We start from the raw sequence: 6008 nt of genomic DNA, 5'->3' as shown, positions 1-6008 counted from the left end.
ATGTTTTATATGTGTTATACTTTACATGCTTTAAAGAGAAAAGTCGTTTATGACTAGTTTTACTTAAACGCGATACCGAAGGACCTTTGAGAAGGTATCCACCCAACTAGATACTGAAGGACATTTGAGAAGGTATCTATTAGTATTGAAAGACGTTTGAGAAGGTACCAAGCCAACAGGATACTGAAGGACATTTGAGAAGGTATCCTAGTAGCTCGATACTGAAGGAAATTGAGAAGGTATTAGAGCAGAAGTACCTAATGTGTGAGGGTACTTAGTGTGGCCACAGGTAATTAAGTCATAGATTGAGCAAAAGAGTTCTCTCTGGACTAGTAGTTGGAGTTAGGATTGTTTTACTCACAGTAGAGGTACTTTGAACTAAGAAACGATTTTACTGTTTTATGATTAAAACAACTTTATATGTTTTACACTTGGAAAATGTTTATGCTGCAGTACAAGTACTGTAAAAGTTTATGTTTCAGTTAAAACTATTTACTGAAATTATGCATGAGAATTTACTATGTTTTCTCAGTCACTCATTGGGCGTAAGCTCACCTCGTTTTCAAGTGTTTTGTTCCCACCCCCACCCACCCCCCCCCCCCCCCCCCCCCCGCGCCCGCCCCTTTTAGATAGCGGTCAAATCCTCTGAAGATAGCTCAGTATCTGCTCTGCCACTAAAGGACTAAAAGACTTGTAACCGTTTGCTAGGTGGTTACTGTTAATATTGTACACATGTTACTATTGTTGATATAGAGACTAGGGTTTGTGGGTTTCGGGACTTGTAAATCTTGTGTTGTAATGACTCTAAACATCTTAAGTTAATAAACTATGGGCCTAAAGACGTCCCGTTGCATATAATTTATATTTGGTATCAGAGTTATTCTGCAAGAGTTATTAGGCAGTAAGTGTCAGCCCAAGGGTTGATAACTGCTGCAGTCACGCCCTTCTCTAGGCTAAGAGGGTGGTCTGGGCAGGGTGTGACATGAATGGTCAGGATCAAATCTTTTGTAACACTTTACAATAATTGTAACATTTACAAAGCGGGCCATACTCATAGTGTCAACAGGATAATGTCTTCAGCCTTATCCATCTACTACAGACAATTTACATTATTGCTTAAACATTATCCACCTGTATGTCTCTACATATATGTTTAAGCTACAAAGATAATGTTGGATGTTAGTTTATTGATTTGTGGTTAATGCAACTAATTTTGAATAAAAAACACATATTTTATTATATAAATGAAATTTTTGTACATTATAAGTACAAACTATGGGACCCTAAGATTTAGGGCATTAACCCCAGTAATCTCCCACTTGACCGAATGCTAGTGGGATGTACAATGTAAAATTCAAACTAAAATATAAAGTACGCATAAAATAAACTAGGGCACAAACCGCCCAGTACATATCTCCCACTAGTCTAAACGTTGTCTGTCCTATAAACCCATATTTTGCAGGTGACCCTCAAACACCTTAGCCATGGGGGCCTTTGTAAATTGATTAGTAACGTCGTGCATATAATCTATTTATGTAATGATCAAATCTCCTCGATGCACAATCTCTCAGATGAGATGATACTTTCGCTCTATATGCTTATCGTGCTTATGACTCCAAGGCTCTTGAAAATTAGCCACAACACCACTATTATCACGATAAAGAGTGATGGGCTTTGATATGTCTAAAACAGCTTCCAGATCAGTCAGAAACTTCATAAGCCAAACAGCTTCCTTAGCAATTTCACAAAACTGCTACGTACTCCTCCGTTAGCAGCTTTTTGACCCAGCTGTAAATATGAACGTCATGTGAAGGATCGACTTACTAATTATGGTTAAATCAAGTGGATAGAAAAATATAAACAGTGAGGAGAGTGCAATCATCGAGCTATAGTGGTATGCCTTGGTGGTTAATGAATATTGATCGACTCGAGTTAAAGAGTTTAACTGATCTTAAATCCTTGGAGCTCATAGTCTGTAGGTCCATAAGGTCCTTTTATTATCTCGTAAAACATTAACAACTTGGATCACAAAATTGAGCGAATTTGAAATGTTCAAAATTCGAAATTAGGGTTTTTAAATTTGAAATGTTCAAATTCAATTTTTAGGATTTTGATAATTATATTCGATATAATTAAACGTTTTAATTTGTTGAAACTTAACATAAATTGGAGAGTTTAAAGTAAATATTGATTTAAATCTTGATTAAATGAATAGGATTCATGTTTAAATTAGGTGTTTTATTAATTTAATATTTTATATTAAATTATTGTTATTTATTTAATTATTTAAATTTGTTTAATTAATTATTTAAATAAAATTATTTTTCAAAATTAATAAATTCAATTTTAGAATTTGAGTTTATTATTTAAATTAATTTTAATTAATTTAAATGAAATTTTAATTTTAAATTCGTAAGTGGAAAAGTCCCACATTTGAGGTTTTTAATGGGATTTTCCAATCTTTGACATCTAGGCCACTCATTTAGTGTTTTTTGATGTGTCACTTTGTTGAATGAGTGTAGTGCTTGCAAGATTGAGCTTGATAATAGCTTCATTATCTGATTTTTTTTCACTTCATGCACTAGAAAATTAGAGGAATTTTCTGAAAGTCCCTTTCACTCTCAACTCTCTATCAAACCCTTTGAACTCTTACTTAATTGAGAGTTTCCACCACTCAATCCAAGGCTAAGAATAGTAGTGATTACTCTCTTGGTAGTCTACTACTGATTTGAAGGTAAATTTCTTGGAGTTGAGCAAGGATTTGAAGAGTTACTACAAAGGTATAGTTCTATGAAACCCTCTTTATTGTAAAATTATTTTATGCATGCTTTTAAATTCAAATTATGTATAATTAGAGTGTTTATTGATTCTGTTTACTTCCGCTTTATGAATGTTTACTCTATCAAATACTTCTTCAAATGGATGTGGAGTACATAAATGACGAAAATAGAGAACGAGAAACGAGGGAAGAAAAAGAAAAAACCCCTAGAGAGAGCACAAAGAGAAGCAGAACCAAGAGATGAATTTGGGCTTGGGTTTCAATGTACAAGAGGAGAAGAGTGACATTACACATATAGTTCTGAAATATTCAGCGGGCTTCTTTCCGCTTTTTTTCCCCATGTTTTTCATCCTTTTTTATAGAGAATTTTGTAAAGGACTATCTTCAAATGCTATAACAACGCATATTTGTTGTAGTGTTAATAAGATCATGGTGGTCTAAGTATGTAAGTAATGTATTTAACTCAAGATAAGTTCAAGAAGAATTTGAGGGTAGGTTCATTGCACGTTTAGAGTCTACCTATCGTCACATTTCGTCCGAGATTCAGGTAGAGTAATCTAAAGTGGGATGTGACAATATATTAGTGATAGTGCTTTTGAGATGTAGTTAAAATGCATTTTTAGTGAGTAATAAAATTTATTGATACATCGAATATCATAATTGAAATGAATTTTAAATGAGTATTTAGATACTATTAATACACCGTGATATTATTGAAATTATACTAAAAAAGAGTGATGGAAATGAACTAGTCACCCAACAACGAAATATAACTATGGTTTCTAAATAATTTAGGAACCTAGTTGGGATCGACTTCTGAGATAGTTTAGAGGTGAGTTAAAAAATTTAGTTCCTAGCATATATGTTTTTTATTATTCGACATTAGAAATGCTTTTAATCATGTTTAAACTTTGTTGATGCACCAACTGTGAAGACATTGTTTTCGAGCCCTCCCACTTCATAGATTTATTGAAGGTAATATATAATTTGAGCGTGGTTTCTGAAATTTATTCTTTAATTAAGAAGAAAACGGAAGATTTTTTAAATAGCACATTTCCAAATATCCATGTACTTCTACTTTGTTTCATTAAAAAGGGAAAACATTTTATTCTTTATATTTGTAAATAAATCAACTTGAGCACACCTTGATACATACTATATATATATATATATAACGTATGATTTAATCCCACTCAATAATTCTCCCTCCACTGTTGTTGAACTTCAAAAAGGTTTTTCGATTTTCTTATACTAATGTTTTACTCTCATTGACAAAAGCTTAATATTTGAATAGAGTTGAGAAAATGTTGTACAAATAGTTGTCGATTCACTATAGTTGATATTACAACTTTATTGTGAGAAAAAAAATGATATCAACATAGCTTCAACATTTTTTGGTCTTGGATTTTTCCTCACTTTAGGGAAAATACACACAAAATTGAGCATACAATCCAATAGCAGCAACAATTATACTATAGTAACTAGGAGACTTCAATATCCATATCCTTTTTTATTTGTGAAAGATGTATTTATCAAGTATGTCTTTACAAGAAACTATAAAGGGGTATAAATACTGTATTAGCACCCTAAGAATAGAGCCTAACCAAATTACCCAAATCCTACAGACTCTCCAAAGGAGACTTAGTATACAGGAGACCTAGTATACATTCACACCCTCCCTCAAACTCAAGGTGGTAAGGTAGGAATCAACTTGAGTTGGTTAAGTAGTTGAAGAAAACGACCAGGAGGCAAAGCTTTGGTGAGAATGTCGGTGGGTTGCTCAGCGGTGGAAACAGAGCGTAACATCAGAGTTTCGCTCAGGAGGAGATGACGAACAAAGTGACAATCATTCTCAATATGCTTGGTGCGTTCATGAAAATCATCATTGTGAGCAATCTGAATGGGACTACGATTGTCACAGTGAAGTATAATGGCAGACGACTGAGGAACTCCCACATCAGCAAGAAGCCAACAAAGCCACAAGAGGTATGACGTAGCATCAACCAGAGCACGATATTCAGACTCCGTACTAGAACGGGAAACAATACTCTGTTTCTTACTGTGCCAAGAAATGAGAGAAGAAAGCAGAATTTCGGTCAATAAGATCACCAACCCAATCAACATCAAAATAGCTTGATAAAACCAAGGAAGACTGGAAAGAAAACTAAAGTCCATGCCCCAAATTACCTTTGACATTACGAAGGATACAAAGAACAACAGTAAAATGAATGGTCCAAGGGGCAGCCATGAACTGACTAACAATGTGAACAGCATATGCAATGTCAGGACGAATGATTGTTAGGTAAATAAGACTGCCGACAAGCTGACGATAGAGACTGGCATCCTCAAATGGAATTCCATCAAACGGAGTCAAACGAACGTTGAGATCAAGTGGTGTTGGAGCTATAGCAGAGTCAGTAATACTGAAGCGCACCAAAAGATCCGAGCCATACTTCACTTGAGACAACGAATAACTGGCAGAGCTCAATGATACTCCAAGGCCAAGAAAGTAACTGTATGAACCTAAGTCCTTCATCTCAAAGTGTTCGCCAAGAGAGCGTTGTAGTTTAGAGATAGCTTGAGGATCATTCCAGTAATAATCATATCATCAACATACAGGAAAAGAAGAACAATACCATGAGTTCTCTGCCGCATAAATAGTGTCATGTCATGAGAACTGGACGTATATCCAAGTTGAATGATAGTGGAACTAAAAATTACAAACCAAGCTCGAAGGGCTTGCTTCAAACCATACAATGCTCGTCGAATGAGGCATACTTTCTAGGATGGACAAGAGACACCTAGTCTAGTTGCATGTATACTTCCTAAGATAAGACCCCATTAAGAAATGTGTTCTTGACATCCATTTGAAAAAGTGGCCACTATTTAGCTGCAGCAACTGTAAGAGACACCGAATAGATGTCATCTCTTCGTAATCAATCCCATACTCTTAAGAATATCCTTTTGTTACCAATCGAGCTTTATAACGCTCAATAGAACCATTAGAGTGACTATTGATCTTGTAGACCCACTTGCAACCAATGGGTTTCTTTCCGGGGGGTAAGTCAATATAGTCCTATGTGTGCATTTTATCGACAGCCTAAAGTTCTTCTTTTATAGCTTGCTTCCACATAGGATTAGTATTTTCCTCACAAAAGGAGGTAGGTCCAACCAAGGAATTGGTAGTAGAAAAACAGTGCAAATCTCGAAGGTGAGTAGAAGGTGCCCT

Source organism: Benincasa hispida, unplaced genomic scaffold (assembly GCF_027475165.1).
Source record: "Benincasa hispida cultivar pf3 unplaced genomic scaffold, pf3_genome.v1.1 HicScf1848, whole genome shotgun sequence".
NCBI lineage: Eukaryota > Viridiplantae > Streptophyta > Magnoliopsida > Cucurbitales > Cucurbitaceae > Benincasa > Benincasa hispida.
This window is presented reverse-complemented; position numbering follows the sequence as displayed.